Below are 18187 nucleotides of genomic sequence, written 5' to 3'. Positions count from 1 at the left end.
TGAGGATCATAAACTGCACTATATTCTTTCCATGTCCATCTAAATATATCAGCTCTCACGTCCATTTAAATTTGTACAAATCAACATAATTGAATGCTCGATTTTTAGCGACATGTTCAAGAATTGCACAAGATTCGTCCTCCATGTCAGCCTTGTCCAGCGGCATGATGACCTCCGCGCCCGACGCTGCCCGGCTCTAAATTGAAGCCAAAACAGCGCTGCCTGATCGCCGCTACCCGTTAAGCGGGGTAAATTTTTTATTTTGGCTAGGGACGGCCATGCCTCGGCCGATGGGAACGAGTGGGAGGATTGGTTGCTATCTTAAACAAAAACAATGAGACCAGCGGCTCCTCTTTACCGTGCGTCCAATAGGGCTGAAATGCCCCGTCGCTGACGACGCGCCAGCTGCAGCCAAAGAGGCTTATATCTCACTAGCCGAATCTTCTCGATAGTTTTTGGTTAGATCAAACAATGCAAGGATTACAGTTAATTTCTGTTCTCAACTCTTAATATTTTACGAAAATACGAAAGTTGTGTGCACAATTTCGCCCGTAAATGACTAAAACGAGACGAACCAAAAGACGCCTCCCAACAATGACGTAAATCTGGACCCTGTGAAGGCCGACGATGATGGCGGGAATCTCGTTCTGCTCAGCGCGCTGCAAAAATTCTCCATGAGCTTCCTTCAGATTTGTTACGAATGGAAGACCCTGCCTTTCTTGGGCTACGGGATCTGCTTAGCGAATACCATGGTAAATATTGGTCACGTATTTATGCTTGTAATTTGTTGGGAATTTATTGCGTCACTTTATTACCAGGCCATTTTGTCTTGTTTTTCGTCAAGTTTGGTGCAATGAATTCTATCGGTTGCCTTCTTTTATAGGGCATATTTTTATGATGCTTACATCAGCTTGTCAATTATTGCTTTTCGTGTCGATATATTGAGCGAGCAAGAACAAAGCTTATTCTTTCTTTCTTACAGTTTTCTTACTTTAGGTTTAATTCATCGTGATAATCGAGAGATTTGAAATGCGATATTATTCATGCCCGGCGATCTGGTGCTCGCAGTTCGTTACAATTTAATAGAATATTTCTAAGTGCAGGCCTATTGATTTCGCTTACTGAAAGGCCTGCTGACCTTGCCTGTTCAATTTCATCATTATTGCTTTTATTGACTTGAACGTTCGTTCGCTGAAGTTCGTTCCGGACAGAAATTCAATTAAGCCTTGGAGTCCTCCTCGACGACTTCGTTCAAGAGAGCAATATATGAGTGGCAATTCTGTCCTGTATTCGTTCACTTCTGCAAATTTTCCTTGAGTGTGTTATGTACGAAACTATTATCTTCTTAGTTCCGGACATTGCTTGAAATTCCGTACGAATTATCATTGATGATGTGTGTCTTAAGTAGCTTCTTACATTTTTGATCGACACCATCAGTTGCTTCTATGCTCACTCGCCTTCTACAAGATAAAACATAAATAATAATTTATATAATTTATCCATAAATAATTTTCTTCATATAATAATATGAATAATAGATTTTATTCATATCACTTTCGGTTCGCTCTAAGTCAACCGGCTAGGCCTGGTCAGTGTTCTGTACATCACGTTTACCGAAACCTCAACCAACACTCAACATCAACGTTCATGTGACTCCCAATGTCAGCTCTCATGCCTGCATACCTCAGAGGTAGCTTTCCTCATCACAGCTTTGGTACAGAAGCTTGGGCGCCTTGTGCTCCATCAGTCACAGAACGAGCGCAAACATAGAGATTTTGTGTTGTACATTTGTTCTATGCTTTTCTATATGCGTGTATTGAAACTTAGCAGCGGCGCTGGTATGTACACTGTACAGGCAGCAGCGCTGGTATGTACACTACAGGCAGTGGCGCTGGTATGTACACTGTACAGGCAGTGGTCTCCCCTGCAACACTACCAGCGGCGAGAAGCAAGCAACAGCATCGTGCATCAGGTGGCCCAAATGAGGGCGGATGAACGATAATCAGAGGCGGCGATCCATCGTGGCCTGGGACTGCTATGTCCCAAACAAATACTAAGGATACTAATGACAGCGGCGCTGGTATGTACGCTGTACAGGCAGTGGCGCTGGTATGTACACTGTACAGGTAGTGGTGTTGGTATGTACACTGTACAGGCAGTGGTGCTGGTATGTACACTGTACAGGTAGCGGCGCTGGTATCTACACTGTACAGGCAGTGGCACTGGTATGTACTCTACCAGTCCCCTCACCATCTCCCTGTATTGCTACCATCATCGCTCCCGTGGCCCAGGTGTGCGTAGCGCCTCGTCGCCTCGCCTGGAATGTTATTTGTAGTGCCATTACGGCTATGCTGTCTATATGTTTACTTTAATATGTTGTGTGCTCCCACCACACAGAAGATATGGATGCATTTCTTTACCCTTAATTACATCACCGCGATGTAACATGTTTTATTGAAACGCTCGAGTATGCAGTATTGAAACGCTTAAAGTATGTTTTGGGTCCACACATGTGTCCCGCGACACGCCGAAATTCCTCTAGATTTACCACTCACAAGTAGTTACTGGTGCGTTAAATACTCGTACTCTGCTAAAAGTCTAGTAATTATTGTTATGTTTGGAAAACATTCCTACGGGACCCCCGGGACTTCGTTCATACTGCGCCACATGATCGACAATTAGGACCCCTTCTCGGTTTAGCGCAGTAGCGGGGAATTTTCTCTGGGGTTTATGGTCGGGCGCTTGAATTAGGCTGGCTTGTTTACCTCTGCCGGGCAGAATTATGAGATGAACTTTGTAAACAAATGCTCCGCCAATTGCCTCGTTGAGACGAGCAGTTGAGAGCTTGTGTACTCAGCTTTGATAACCTGCTTTTGTTTATGGCTCCTGAGTGCCGACGTAGACACTCGCAATCGCTCCTGAAAATATTCATTTTATAATCTTTATTTTTTCGTTATTCATTGGCGCGCAATAGGAATTTCGTAAAATTTCGCATACGTATAGACAATAGGCGTGTATCATTAATATACAATTTATAATTATTCTTCTTGAAACCCAAAGCAGCCAACACTTCTCAGTTATTGGTCTGCTAGGGATGGAAAGTACATTATTGTTTATTGGACGTGTCAATTATTACCCATTCAGTGTTGACTAATCTGCAAATTGTTCACTGTTGTAATCTGCAATTGTTCCCGTTTTGTAACTTATCAGTTAAGCCATGTAAGACTAACCATGAACAGGTTAAATCTGTTGTTTACTCTTTGTAATCTGGATTGTACTGTTGAATTTGTTTTTGTTCAATTAAATAGGTATTGCTGACATTCGCAATTAAAGGTTAAAACTAGTTCTCCACCTTCAAATTAATTTGATTAGAACCAACCGCCACGAATTTTATTTATTTGATTTTTGCCTAGAGAAGAGGTCTTAGCGATTTTCCATTGTTATGCTACATGTTAAAATCAGAGGTATTTTCTTTGGTATTAAAATTTCCCTATTAAAGTGAATTTCTTCGTATTGTGAGTTAGTGCTTTCACTGTAAAGCTTCTAAATACATGCCGTTCCTTTGAATGTGTGTGGAGCTGATGAATAGGTTCAAGAATTTCGAGAGAAGCCGTGTTTAGCTGTTTAATGGGTTCACGCTTCTCGCACTCTGCTGTGTGAACCTGTTTAATATGTTCACGCTTCTAGCACTCTGCTGTGTGAACCTGTTTAATATGTTCACGCTGCTCACGCGCTGCTGTGTGAAGCTGTTTAATAGGTTCACGCTTCTCACGCGCTGCTGTGTGAAGCTGTTCAATAGGTTCACGCTTCTCACGCGCTGCTGTGTGAAGCTGTTCAATAGGTTCACGCTTCTCACGCGCTGCTGTGTGAAGCTGTTTACTAGGTTCACGCTTCTCACGTTACTGGCGCTGTACGCTTCAGGTTTAGTGACGCCTCACGTCGGTGCTGGCCGGCTCTTGGCCATTCATATACAACCAGAATTTTCACGTCTTTACGTAGCCTTTAGATATTCCTTTGAGGTTTTCTATATTTGCCTAGTGAATCTCTTCTCTTCTATTCCACGTAATTGAGTCGGAAAAAGAGTCAAACCACCAGGCATGAATAAAACTGTGCTGACGTTTGCAATTGCAGGCTCCTCCGAATTCGATGTAAATTTTTTCTTTATCCTTTTGAAAACCATTAAAATCTTCGTTTAAATTTGTTGACAATATGCATTGTTTTGGAGAGATAATGTTCAAGTATATTTGAAAAATGTTCAGTAACGAGAGCGTTACATAACAGCTAGTGAGAGTTATCCATGAAACGCTATGAAACTCAAAATTATAAAATTCTACGATATCAAATATTACGTTGATGAAATTCCACAATTTTCAAAAATGGAACTAGAGGCTGATGGCTGGGAGTCGCATGTGAAGTTGAGAGAATTTCGTTAATTGCAAAGTTAAAATTGTGGTCAACTGCAACAAAGAATCTCGCACGGCCGCAGCGTTAGAAGACTGTGTTATATTCTCTGTGCTTATTTTAGTCTGCGTAATTTTTGGGTTGCAGCCGCGACGCTGTGAGGGTTTGCTAATTAGCTGTTGGCTCACACGCCTCAAGTGCAAGCCTTAGTGCCCGTGGTGGGGAGAGTGAGGACGGGTAATGGGTATGGGAGAGATGCTCAAGCCTTAGTGCCCGTGGTGGGGAGAGTGAGGACGGGTAATGGGTATGGGAGAGATGCTCAAGCCTTAGTGCCCGTGGTGGGGAGAGTGAGGACGGGTAATGGGTATGGGAGAGATGCTCATGCCTTAGTGCCCGTGGTGGGGAGAGTGGGGACGGGTAATGGGTATGGGAGAGATGCTCAAGCCTTAGTGCCCGTGGTGGGGAGAGTGGGGACGGGTAATGGGTATGGGAGAGATGCTCATGCCTTAGTGCCCGTGGTGGGGAGAGTGGGGACGGGTAATGGGCATGGGAGAGCTGCTCAACCAAGGAGTAATGTGCGGCCCTGGGTCAAGTGAGGGGTGACGCAAGGGCTGCATGTATGAAATGACGGTAAAAATGAGGGACTGTGTAAAACAGGATTAGGTTATTTTGTGCTGGGTGAGGCAGGCAATTACCGGACAAGAAGCCATTCAAGATTTTTGCTAGCCGTGTTTTTTTCTGCAATATTGCTTATAATTATTTGAACTTTCGTCTGCTGCAGTTGGAAATGAGTGAATTTGTAGACGGTTTACTGCATTAAATTAGCCTGTAACCCTTGATACTCCCTCTCCTGCCCTCGTGTGAACATGAGCCCTCGGCTGTCAGCTCATTTGACGCGAAAAACTCATGAACATAATACGTGTTGTGGTGGGCGACTCTAGTATTGGCTTCACAATAAACTATACTAGAGTGCGGGAGCGAACGCCTGGCATTTGCGGTCTCTAATATTGCTTATTGTCCCAGACTCTAAATACAACCCATGCCGATATTGGTAGAAAAAAAGCCACCCATTGAATAATTATCTATGTATTGCTAGACCCGCCAATTTGTTCTAAAGTCATTCAGAACCTATCGTAATGCAATGCAGTCAAAGAAGTGACCATCAGATGTTTCCTTCACATTAAAGTCCATTTCGCGTTTTTTGCACTTTTGTATAATTTCTTGGGCGCTTTTTTGGTCATTTTTGTCGCATCCTTGCTAGAGAAATATACTTCACAGAGATTATTTGAACCTATTTTATGTTATCCCAACCTAAACTGTAACTTTAACATCAATTTCAACTTTGGTGTAAATTTAATTTGCATACTGTATTCTTAAAGTGGAATATAAAAACTGAAATCTAAAAAACACCCACATCAGTTCTAAAAAATTTATTATTATATTCAAACACGGTATATTTTTTTGAGACTATTACTTTGTTTCATGTTATTATTGGCGTAAATAAACTCAAAAGTCCATAAAACCGGTTTTAATTATATTAGTCATTACTAAAAGCCTACAGTCAATTGAGTGAAACGAGAGGTGCCAATTAAATAAGTTTGTGTTGACTATTTGCCCGCTTTATTGTTGCCAGTTGATCCTTAAATAGACTCAAAATAGACAAATTACATACTCAAATCTTGACCAACTTAACAAAAGAAGGTTGTTAATGATGAAAGAAAATCGAACCCTCAATATATCTATTGTTTTTAAAGGCAAAAGTATTCAGAAAGAATTTGTACACATGTTTTTTTTTTCTTACGCGTTTTTTTCAATTTTGAATAATTTAGCTTACTAACATAAACTAGTAGCATTACAAGCCTGACAATTTTTTTATCATGTACAATATTAGTATCAGTAAGGTTTAGCAAAAATTTAACAGTGCTAAGTGCAATTCTTCGAAAAGATGTGAGGAATCAACTGATTTTTTATTCCGAGGCTATCTCGCGGGACATGATTCTCGATGACTAACGGCCGAAATATCGAACTAATATTCCTACATGTAATTTTCTTCCTAAAGACTTCCCTACGGAAAGTACATCATCGCGCTCAGAATGTGAGACGCTCGTGAGCGGGAGTGTACTGAGCTCATCATTCTCTATTTGAGTGGCATTTAAATAGCATGGTAATTGAATCATGAGCTCCATGCGAATTAAATAAGTGAAGGAATACCAAACGAAACGCTGCAAACTAATCATCTGAGCCAAGAGTCGGAGGTATTTAGAGGAGTTCTTGTGTATTTAACTCTGTTTTTATAGTTTTAAGTGTATTAATGTAGTATTAGATGTATTAGATTAGAGTCAAGTTTTCTTAGCATTATCGATGATTCGTGAACATTTCGGTGGAAGGCTTGATTAATAGCATGATAGATAATTGTACTCATGATTCAAAGCGAAATAAATTATTAATTCTGAATCGGAGTATTCTTATGTTTAATTATTATTCGACTGTATTGAGAAATTGTCGCGTTAAATCATCCATTTGTTCCAATATTCGTGATAATTTCAAACTTTTCATTTACGTTCAACGATCTAATGTGTATTCATTTTTCCTTCAGGTACGTGTGGTGTATATAATGCTGATGAGGATCGATTGATCAAGTTTCGGTAAGTACGTAAATTTGTCTAAGCCTGAAAATGATTGAAGTATCGGAAAGCTTTGTAGCTCAAAAGATGCACTGTTCATAAAAGGGTTTCATGTGAGATTATCGATGAAGTTATGCATTTAAATTTTTTTTCAAAACACTCAATGTTTCTTGTACCTGGAACGCATTGAATGAAGCGGTAGCTTACCCCCTCCCGAGAAAGATTCTCTCACCCGCCTGCGCCCGCGCTCGCTCGGTCTTGTGATCAAAAATCCCGTGTAATTTTCCAGTGGATGGCCATGAGCGAGAATGATGAAGACATCAGCCCCAGGCGTTTCCTGCTCATCCGTGTTTCCCTATCCTCTACGAGCGCCTCTGAGCGAGCCCTTTGCTCTCTTAAGTGAACTTGAACTCGTCTTGATTTATGCGTCCATCCCATTAGACTGATGGCGCATTAACTACTAAATTAGGAGACTCCTTGGCCCGGTGTTCCGCGCGTCGCTTTGGGTCCCATCGGGTCATGTTGCTGCTCTCCACAGCTCTGACCTGCCTGCGTTTGCTTCACTTATTGATACGTGCGCTATATTGCAGCATGTGCTTCACTTATTGATACGTGCGCTGTATTGCAGCATGTGCTTCACTTATTGATACGTGCGCTGTATTGCAGCATGTGCTTCACTTATTGATACGTGCGCTGTATTACAGCATGTGCTTCACTTATTGATACGTTCACTGTATTGCAGCATGTGCTTCACTTACTGATACGTGCATGCGCTGTATTGCAGCATGTGCTTCACTTATTGAAACGTGGACTGAATTTAAACATATGATTCACTAAATCATTGCTGTACTTGATTGTTGCATCGTAAATGTTAACTCCTTTTACTCGCCTATAGCTGTTCAGGAGGCCAACTAATGGCCGACGGACGGTGCAGGATAATTTAGCCACAATTTCCAGCAAGGTTCGTCCTGGCTATCACTCCGTTCATTATCGCTACGTGTCGAGAAGCGCTGAAATGTTGACGCAGCCGCCGTAATCAGCTGCTAAGCTGCCAATAACCAGGATCACAGCTCAGCTCTTGTGTCATCCTCTGCTGTCATAATACCCTGCTTTAATACTCTCGATGTTTTTGAAATGTCGCTCACGAGGCTTGCTCTAATACCGCCCCTCCCTGCCTAATGTCTCCCGCTAGCCTTGCTCTAATACCGCCCCTCCCTGCATCATGTCTCCCGCTAGTCTTGCTCTAATACCGCCCCTCCCTGCATCATGTCTCCCGCTAGCCTTGCTCTAATACCGCCCCTCCCTGCATCATGTCTCCCGCTAGCCTTGCTCTAATACCGCCCCTCCCGCTAGACTTGCCTCAAATAGTATGATTGCTCCCGGCTTGTGAGGCCACCACAGAATCGTGCAGCCGTGCACCCAATTTACCCGAGACGGCGCTCTTTCTCGCGAGTTTACATTCATGTGTGGTTTCCCTAGCGGCCTAGCCGCTTTTCAAATTTCATTGTTGCTTCTATTCAATTGGCGTTAACCTTGTCCATGAGCGAGATAAGTTCAGTTTAGATTAAAATACTGGCAAGATTATACCGTCAAATCCTATAGCACAAGTTGATAAAAATAGCTGTCTGGCTTGCCATGACATTATGACATATCCTTTGTTTCTCTTGCCATTTTAGTTTGTCTTTAGACTTGAATTTGTCTTACCACTTGCGTTTGTTTTGCCACTTGTGTTTGTCTAACCACTTTCGTTTGTCCAACCACTTGCGCTTGTCATGCCATTTACAGTTTGTCTTGCCACTTAAGTTTGTCTGGTCATTTGCGCTTGTCTTGCCATTTTTTTAGTTTGTCTTGTCGCTTGCGTTTGTCTTGTCACACGAATTGATTCATGATTAATCTGCAATAATTTGACACTTAATTATTACTGTTTGTAATTTTTAATTGCTCGAAGCCTTGCGCTCGCTGAAGATTTTATGTAATGTGAATTATTATCATGTAATTGTTTTATTTCGATAAAATTTGCAGATGTTTCAAGAATTTCAAATACAAATGTTCAATGGCAGGTTTGAACTTTTGTTTACTGATATATTAACCCTCTTCACTACTAATTGAATCTGAAGGCCTGATGGATATAGCAACTATCGTTAGGCAAGTATTTAGTTGAATGAAATACTATTCGCTACTCTCTCCCTGCCCCAGTCTGATCTAGTGCCCAGGCGTTAGACTTAATAACTACATGCTTACTGATCGTATGTTAAAGCAGGAATGGTAGTCGTTGATCGTGTGTATTGCTAATACTGCCGGGTATTGACGCCTTGCCACTGAGTTGCAGGAGTGAGATGCTCTTTACTCTGTCGGTAATCGCCTCTAGGCCGTTGTTGTATTGCCGTCTCAATTTCCTGCGACCTCCTCGGAGCTTCCTGTCTTTCTGGCTCTGTACCTGACTTGAAAAAGTCAATTTTTTGGAGACCATTCGACCACCTATATAGGCTTGCTGCCGTCCACCCGCTGCTACTGCCATCTTTTAGATTCTTTCACCGAATTTGTTCACTGTTAGTGTTACTTCACACGTTGATGAAGCGATCATTTGTAACATAATATGCATATCACGTTGTTCCGTAGTTAATAACTTGAAATGTGTATAGTCAGATGGGGTAAGACAGGACCAAAATCACCAACAAGCATGTAGCATCTATACCATCAATAAATAAAAAACCCTAAACCTATCACAAGGTGTAGTTATGCAATGGGCTTCTAAGCTACAACTCATTTCAAATTTGCTTTCAGAACTGGTTTCAGGCATATTGGTGAAACCAAAATCGTATCCAATATCAGAAGACTTTTGATCCAGAGTCTTCATTAGATTCACTGGAGAATGGAGTAGCAAGATGTTGTTCACATAGACTGGGACGTTTTCTTGGAGAAGAAAATGTTTTTATGCTAAAGCTCTTGAAGGAGTCTGAAAGGCAGAATATATTACAAGTGCACTTCAATAATGGCCAGTGTATGTAGATAGAAAATCGGTAAACTGAATTCGTGTTTCTCACTAATAGTGAGAAAAATATTGTAGAAGGGCACTAAATTATAGAATAGTAATGAAAACACAATTATTATACATCGTAATTCCCTACTTGCATGGTCTAAGGAACACGACTCAATGGTCACATTTCAAACAATGCAGTTGTAAGTCCAACTGTACTGAAGGATTGCCTTTAGAAACACAATGTGATATATGCATGTAATTTTTATTTTATGTTCAAATTTTGCATGTGCACCCACTATTGTACCTACTAGAAACTGTGTAGAATTATTCCAATGCTGCAACTTTTCTGATTTTCCCACCATAGTCCAATAAAGATTGGGAAAGTTCAACAAATGAATGGCACCACGGATTCCCAACAAGACCAGCGCTGCACAACGTAGTTGGTGGCAAAGAGTAGAGTTGCACCACCGAAACAAAGCAGGGATGCTTACCAAACACGTTCAAAACAACTATCGCATATTCCTTATCATGACAGTAATATTACACAGCATGTTTGAATTTGATAGGCAACCGTATGGTACACCTGGTCATTAAAGGGTTAAGCATAGTAATAGTAGGTTGGCTTTGATTCATTGTAGAGCACTGCTAAATGCTACATGTATATTCCATTAGTGTCATTGTCTGAAAATTTATCAAATTGATAATAAAACCAATGAATAATAACTTAAGTGTCGGACATCATGTATTTTCTTGCTAACTGCATTTGTGGTGCACTTCTCCAAACATACCTAGCCCATGCTCTCTCACAAAGTTTTGATATTAATTATTTTTTATTTTTCACACAATGATTTTCCCCCAACCACTCTTACACATAGTTCTGCAGCTCACTAATGGGAAGAGACATCCCTATTTTCTCCATCCCCTTGATACAATTTTCAATAGTAAGCTAAATTTCTCTAATTAAAAAAAAATAACTAGTTAGAATGGTTATTTTGAGCAAAAGATAAAAATTTTGACCAAAATACTCCATGTTTACTTATGCACAATAATATATTCATTTAAAAGCTACTTTTGATAAACTACGGGGTAAGAGAGGACCATTTGTGGGGTAAGATAGGACCACTTGTGGGGTAAAACATGATCATGTAGTGGTCCCGTCTTACCCCATGTCCGGTCCTTTTTTACCCCATTTTAGAATAGATGTCACGCAGTGATGGTAGCAGGTAGGAATGCCTAGTATGTCTCAAAAGTTGCTTAATACTTGAGGTTACCTGCCTACATCCACAAATCTGGCCAACAAATTTTTTGTAATCAGACAGAGCTTATTTCCCAAATAGGGTTAACTATTTTGTGACCCTTCTTTTCATAGGTTTTCTTTAAAAATTAACCAAAAATTCATTATTTGCAGAACAGGGTTGAAACAAACACTGAAATGACTGGCAATGATTGCTCTAACATATTCTTCTGTCAAATTAAATTCAGTGCAATTAGAATGCATGCCATGGGCCGGTCCTTTCTTACCCCATGAAGAGTGCGATCCTGTCTTACCCCATTTGACTATAAGTCTTTTAATTTAGCAATTCTCCGATTGAACAATTTTATCATCGCTTAGTGTTCAACTGTTTGTTAATTAAATCCATTGGGTATTTTTTAATCTGCTTACATTTCAGAATATTTCACAGATATTTAACGTTGAGAACAAGTTCTAAACGTGAAATCTTAATCATGGTGTATCATCCCTTACGAGTACCGGCAGTTGTGTCACAGCTAAAAATTTTGCTCTGACGGCAAAGCTTACTCCTAAATTCGAAGCTGGCTTGACCTTGTAGCTTTGAGTCGCTCTGAGGCGATCAAAATATTTCTTTCGGCTCACTCATCCTCGAATTATATGAACATTTGTGTCAGGTCTACTATACTCTACACGCCTTTCTATGAATCATCTTCGATTCTTCTGTATTGACAATATTTAGGTTCCGGCAATAAACTATTGCTTAATGCACTCATCTAAACTGAGTGTGCATTCTTTGCAAGGTCCTTCAGTTGAAAGGTTCAATATATTTTCCATTCTTCCCGCATGCTGGCCGGACGTTATGAATCGTTTTCTGTAAATGCCATTACACAATGAACTGGAATTATCGTGTGACACGGAAAATTTCCGAGATCTAACTCCCTGCTAAAGTTTTTGGTCGACTTCATGGTCTGTTTACTATTTATTAGTATCGAGTTATTCATTGGAACGGGTGCGGCACCTAGTGACAATTTAGATCTTAAATTGTCTTATTTCTTGACATTTGTATGCAATTTTTCCATAGAGAAACTCCTGCAGATTGCCCACGCGAGCAGCCTGGTTACGGTAATGACTTTGCTCGCTCGTTTATCTTCTGCCATTAGTGCTGTGAAATATTAACCTGAGCAGTAAGTGAAGAATAAACAGAGGCCTCCACAATCACTCTGCACGTCTGACCTCAGAGACTGCATGCACCATTCCCTCATGAAATAACACAAGATAAATTTATGGCTGACAGTTGGCTTTCTCTAATTTGCAATGTTAGAATAAGGCCTGCAGTCCATATCAGAATTGCTTCTGCAATGTGATCCTAAATGCACCGAAATTTTGCGTATGATATTTTTTCTTGAAAACTATAACGTGTCTATATCACCTTCTGTATGCTGTGAATTAACTGAACCTGCGTAGAACTCATCGTTGAGCTCTAATAGTCAATGCAATGGTTTTTCAGAATACCGGTTAGAATGCTTTGCGTAAACACTATCATAATACTGCCTTATTGGCATAAAACAATTAAGTTCAGAGTGGGTACAGCCTGACGGTTACCTCTAATGTCGGACGTTAAAATAAACGGAATTCAGATTCCCTGGCGATTTATAGGTGAGAGTGACGCGTTTGACAGGCGCTTTTTTAACACAGAAGGCGGAACTCTACCTCGCAATCTGGTGCATTCTCCAGTGGACGTGGCTTCAGGCTTCGAATATCGATTGCTTCACGTCGGTCCTCCGTGTCGGCCTCTGGGCTCCCCTCGGGACGGACCAGACCTTCCTCCCCTATTATAAAACAAACCCGCGCAATTGCCGGCCGAACGTCTTCTATGTTGTCGGCTCCTCTTTGAAATATGTACTCAATTTCTTAAGGGGTTTGTAGCGGTTACCTGAAAGAATATAGTGGATATTGCTCTAGTTTTTATTTACACAATTGCGGCTTATAAAATTATCTGTAGTTGTCATTAACTGAATTCATGTTGAAATTAAATTGCACTCCGTCTATTACTTCTATTCGTTCCATCGTTCGTGATTTTCTCGTCTTTCGGTATTGATAATTATTAGTAATTTGTACGTGTAACGCTTTTGTCTACCTGTGAACTGATTAAAAGGAGACGCCTTAATTCTGCATACTCCTGCGCTAATTGCTGCTAATTCATGAACAAACTGTTGTGTAAGAGTTGAGCTTTTTTAGTTATCTATTTCCGCAGATATACTAACTGCGAGGAGTTATTGCCCGGGACCGAAGGAGTGAGAGAGAAAACTCCGAATTCTGGGTGTTAGTTACTACTAACAAATAAATATTTGTTAGTTTCAACGCACGGGTAAACATCAGCCTGATTGGTTTTTCAATTTCATTGATAATGAATTTTATTCTCTGGATGCGTACCCATGCATACGGAAAGGGAAAGATTTTTATATGATGTAAGTGGCTTCACATTATATCTTATAGCATCACATACGTTACCGTGTGATGCTATGTAATAAATTCTTTCATATTGACTGAACCCCGAAGTGTTCACCTTCGATATGGTGGAGTTATTTCCTCTTAAATTTACCTTCTGAGTGGCGCTCAATGAACCTCATTAATTTATTTCAAACCTGTACTGACTTATGTTATTTCACTGAAGAAAATTTCAACGCAGAATTCGAATCGCCGTTTATTGTTTTGAATTTTTATATATGCGTGTATTCTGCATAAATGGTTCCAAGATTTGGCTTTATTATTCTATGTATCTGAAGCTCAGTCTGCAGCAGCGTCGTAGCCCATGTTGTCTTGCTTCGTTTCTTCTCCATTAGCTTGTGTGTGTTGCAGCTAACATTTCTTTATAGTTAAGAGCACGCGATGTGAAGTTTTGCTTTATATGGAACTTAGGTCGCGTGAAAAGAGCGTCAGGCATCTCCTGCATGGTGCTGCAGTGGAGACTCGATTTAGGCGGCCGTATGTTGGTTATGATGATGGTTTAGCTGATATAAGGTCCATATAATCTTCAATTTTGTATATTAAAAGAGCAAATCGCAGTGGGAGAGTATTTTACTACGCCAAAAAAATTGGCAAATAAGTATAATTGAATAAAAAGTATAGGCGAACTAAATATTATTCAATATAACGAAATTACGAAATGAATTAATGGTATATTGCTACCTCATGTTTTATAAAAAAAATTGCCGTAAGGTATTCAATTTTATTTTTGAGTAATAATTTTCTATCAAATGCTATTATCTTAATTCTTGAGTTATTCGTTGCATGAAAGTATGGTCTGATGATTCAAGATGGGCAAAAGTATGATAACATAGCCTGAAACACGTAATAGCTAACCTGGTGGCAGTTTTTGTGGCAGTGAATTTAAATATCACGTACTTTAAATTGCTCGTCAGATTATAATAATCTTTTCCTTGCCTTCTTGTTCGTTCTTAACTCCGAAGTGTGCTAATATTAAATTAAATTCTGGTGCTGTCTTAGCACATACGGTTGAATACCAAGCTAGAGACCTCCTGTCTTTGGTCCCCCTTCGTCAATGTGATGCCTCTATCCATCATGATGTTCAACACAAGTAACAATCTTTTGGCAAGAAAATTATTCTCGCCGTATCGCCTTCAATTTCCGGTTCGTCGGGCAGATGTAAAATAAAATCGTCGTTGGCAGGCGCAGGAATGCGGTTGCGCGCCATCGATTTCAGAAATTGGCAGAAATATCGCCTTGTCGCGCTCTATGATATATGCCACGCTAGTGATTGCTTATACATGCCAAGCTGCTAATCTTGGCCGTGTTATGAGTGGCCTCCTTACGGACGTCTGCAAGCCTCAGCAGACACAACGATCTTGGTCAATTGAGCAGAACGTGACTGAAGCTCCAGTCGTAGGCTCCAATTTCTTGGTGATGGACTAGCGGGCCCATGTTGATATTGGCTTTGTGGCAAAGATTTGGCAAATACCGACATTCACTTTTTATGCTCTATTCTAAATCACGCAAATTTTTGGCTGTAGTACGTGATATAATGCTGGCGGTTTTTAACCCGTGCGAAGTGATTCAAAGTTGTTTCTATACTTATAAATTAGTGTTTGTGATGAATGAAGATGATCATGCTATTCTCTATAGCATCAAAAATTAATGAAATTATCTAATCTATTTCTTCACGAACGATGTTTTGCATAACGGGAACCCTCGTGAACCGTCGTCGACCAAGAGCCTGAATTGAGTCATTCACTAATATTATTAAGTCTGTTTAGCTGTCTCCATGGCAATCGTTATTCCATGTTGTTTATACTTCATGTACAAATACTTGCACAGATAATAATATCTGTATTACTCACACAGGGAAAATTTACAATGGTCATTCGTGTTCTGACCGCATCATTCTTTGCTCGTTTTTCAAATGGCGAGAAGCTCTGTAAAGGCGAATCCCATTGCCGTGCGACTTACGTCTCAATTCTGTGGAGTTCGTTGTCGCGGTCTTGGCTAAAAACAGCGATCTTATGGCGCAGCGAGAGGATAATGACAGTGATAAAACGAAGCCTTGTGGCGCTCCGACTGGCTAATCGCTCTCGAACTCTCCTCCTCTGTTGCTTTTGAGACTTGGCTGAAGACTTCACCTGGAATGCTCTTACTTCGCTCGTATGACGCTGGTGCAGATGGTGAGTTTCTTCGTCTGCTCAACTAACGTATTGAAGTTGTGCACTGGAGGTCGATATTAGAAGGTCTGGATTAGAAGGTCTGGAGCCTTCTAATCGTTCAGTAAAAATATTGTATCCTATTTCTGTAAAGTTTTGATCCCGGATACCACAGTTAGCACGCATTCGACAGGAAGGGGTTTTGTCGAGCAGTATGCGGTCGTTATCTCACGTTCATGTATTATAGCTGGCCGCGGATCATTAGGTGTCCACCGATAATGCGACTTTGTTCTCAACCCCAAAGGGTGCGCCTCATGTGTGCTGGAACTCGCCACGCCCTTCACTTTCTTTGCGATCTCAGCTCAGCTGGACTAGCATGACCAACTAGCAGCCTGCACTCGTGAGTGACGCGTATGTGATGAATTTATGGCGGCTAACTAGCAGCCTGCACTAGTGAGTGACGCGCTTGTGATGAATTTATGGCGTCTAACTAGCAGCCTGCACTAGTGAGTGCGTGCAGGTGATGAATTTATGACGTCTAACTAGCAGCCTGCACTAGTGAGTGACGCGCTTGTGATGAATTTATGGCGTCTAACTAGCAGCCTGCACTAGTGAGTGACGCGCTTGTGATGAATTTATGGCGGCTAACTAGCAGCCTGCACTAGTGAGTGATGAATGGAATGCGGCAAGTGAATGACGAGCATGTGAAGAGCTGATTTTCATGAACTTTTCAAACGAACAGCGGCATCACCACTTCTCAGAAGCAGATTACTAACATAAGACTAAGAGGCTGTTATCAATAACAAGAATGCTCCAAAATTTAGTGAATCGAACACAGGAAGAATCAACAGCCGGGCTATTTAGAAATTATGGAGGACCAAGTTCATCCAATGGTTCCAGCACCGTTTCTGGAGGTGACCGCCATCCTTCAAGATGATAATGTCCCAATCCATACAGCTAGAATTGTTAAAAAGTGGCTCGCTGAACATTCTAATGAAGTTGACCATTTAATTTGGCCACCGCAATCACAAGACCTGAATATCATCGAGCATTTTTGGTCGATTTTCGAGATGCAAGTCGATTCCTGCCGCCGTCGTCTTTAAAAGAGCTGGAGAAGTTTTGACGGCAGAATGGGTTAAAATTCCTTTGGAAACAATTCACAATTTGTACGAATCAATACCTCGGATAACTGAGACTGTTTTTGCAGTAAAATGTGGACCTCCACCATACTAAAATATATTTTGTATATTTTTCTGGTGTTTCCCTTATTTTATCTAATACCGTATGTCTAACCTCTGTAGTTTTGACATGCATCCCGTAAAAAAAATGTCACAGAAGAATGTTACGTTCATAACAAAGTGAAAGTGGCGAATGAAATAATAATATAGAAATAATAGAAATCTAATAATTATTAGTGACGGAGGAAGTAGAAGTAAGCATGTGTCAACACATGATGAAGAAGAAAGAATGAATTACAAACTTAATACTACGCAACTTGCGATGCATAATAAAAGTGCATGAGAAGAATAATCGTCGATAAATTGTCAGAATATACACGAACATGTGCTTTTTGACCTGATGCTCATTCATGAAGACTTGACGGTGCGAACCCAAGTATCGAGGATTATCACATGCTGACTTTGTATAGTCAAAGTTCTTTGGACGTCCTCTCTATTGATTATAAATAAGCAAATCAATCCTTTCCTAGCTAAGTCTTGTTAACTTTGCATAGGGAAATATTGGTATAGTTATATCATTCAGTTAGTGTTTTTATATAGACACAGGCTAGCACCAGAGGCGGTCGGATTCAGGCAGATCTTACGATCTCCCCAAGACCAGAATAAACCATACCTGTACGCACATTTTATCATTGGTGCGGCTATGTACGTGGCCATGTAATGGGTGGTGTGTCTTGAGGCCATTTGCATGACCTCTCAGGCTCGAGGGCTCCAGCAAATGAGCGGTGCTAGCCTGCTAGCTATAGGGCATAATTGCGCTCATTGCTCCGCTGCCGTCCCGCTCCCTCCCACGCACGGTACGGTAGCTCCGGTCGTCGCCGCGCCTTTTGACGGATGTATGGAGACCCGTGATTCAAGTCAGAACTGGATTATTTCTTGTTCAAGCTATAATTCAGTTATTCTTTATATTAAAGGTAATTAAATAGCAAATAACCGGTAATAATTACTGAAAATAATTATTATTCATCATAAACGACATCTGCATGATTGGAAGCATTTTGTTACACAGGCTTGTACGTTTTCCTTTCACGAACGTCAAATTTGACTGCGCATTCCCT

The sequence above is a fragment of the Hyalella azteca genome, unplaced genomic scaffold (assembly GCF_000764305.2).
Source record: "Hyalella azteca isolate HAZT.00-mixed unplaced genomic scaffold, Hazt_2.0.2 contig10098, whole genome shotgun sequence".
In the NCBI taxonomy this organism is placed as follows: Eukaryota; Metazoa; Arthropoda; class Malacostraca; order Amphipoda; family Hyalellidae; genus Hyalella; species Hyalella azteca.
The sequence above is the reverse complement of the archived record's forward strand: the minus strand, read 5'-3'. Positions refer to the sequence as shown.